This window comes from Penaeus monodon, chromosome 29 (genome assembly GCF_015228065.2).
Source record: "Penaeus monodon isolate SGIC_2016 chromosome 29, NSTDA_Pmon_1, whole genome shotgun sequence".
Classification (NCBI taxonomy): Eukaryota; Metazoa; Arthropoda; class Malacostraca; order Decapoda; family Penaeidae; genus Penaeus; species Penaeus monodon.
In genome coordinates, this window is record NC_051414.1 from 35,740,129 (window position 1) to 35,741,428 (window position 1,300).

Here is a 1,300-nt window from a genome sequence, read left to right on the forward strand (position 1 = left end):
TTAAAGAACACCAGATCAATGTGGAAATGACACAGAAATGAGTGTGAAAATAAACTTATTGAAGTTTTTACAATATTTACTATATTTAGCTAACATACGGTCTAGAAGGGCGCGCCGCGCCGCGACCTGCCTGGTAGGTGCTGAAGAAGGCTGCTTGGCGGCTGCCGACTTCGGCGGCGTCGGCGACCTGAGGGAGGAGCTGGAAGTCCGGCGGGCCGGTGGCGCCACGGGCCGGTCCACCTGGCTGCACAGGGGCGGCCTGATGGAAGGTCCCTGGAACACCTGCTGGCACAGGCCTGCCTGAAGCGTGTGCGACGGGGGCAGTGCCAAACCGTGGCTGCAAACCTGGGCGGTAGGCGTTAGGAAGGGTTGCGGGCGGGGCAGCACCTCTGCGGTATCGCCCAAGGGCGGAAGGTCCGTCGACGACGGCGGGATGTGGCTGCCACTGGTCCGGTCCACTGGCCGCACGGGGGCGGCCGCTGGAACGTCTGCGGAAGGCTGCTGGGGAACGGGACGGCGTTGAAGGCTGGGCCTGCACGGCACGCGCTACGGTGGCCCTAACTGTGCGTTGTAGGCGTTGAGGAAGGCGTTGCGGGGCGGTCGGCCCACCTCATGCGGTGTCGCCCACGGGGTATGGTGCCGTTCCACGCCGGCGGGGGATGGTGGCAGCCTGGCCCTGTCCATGGCCTGCACGGGCACCACGTTGGACAGCCTGTGGGGGCGGCAGCAGCTGAAGCAGCGCGGAACGCTTGGAGAACCGCCTTTCTCAGCTGCAATTCGGCGTGTCCCGATGAAGGGGGGGCGAAACACACTCCAGCACTGCAAAGAACCTGCGAAGAAAAACTTTCTCTTACACACTTTTTATATTGCTCAAACACATGTGCTTCCGTATACAAGAACATACACTCACTAAGCCCTGTTTTCTATGTGTATACATTAGTAAATGATCAGAAATCATAGCCTAATCCTCATGCTTCAGTCAGTCGCAAAGTGAACGTGAATTACCAGTGAACTTCATGTGACTTGTGGACATAGAACCGTACTGTAGCGACCCGAGGCTCCCCTCCCTTTACTATAGGCGGCGGCGAAGTCAGCACAGACCTTGAGCGGAGACCCTGACAGAGATGGTAAGCGTGGTTCATAAACTCACAACGTTACAACGGCTGTGGTCGGTGAAGCGAAGCCTCGGGTTGCACTCGATCGGCTGTATTTTTCCGGTGCGAGAGGAAATCAGAGTATTCATAGCGCCAGATTTAAAGTTGAATACCGTATGATTTATATCTTGCAGGTGGTCTGCTTC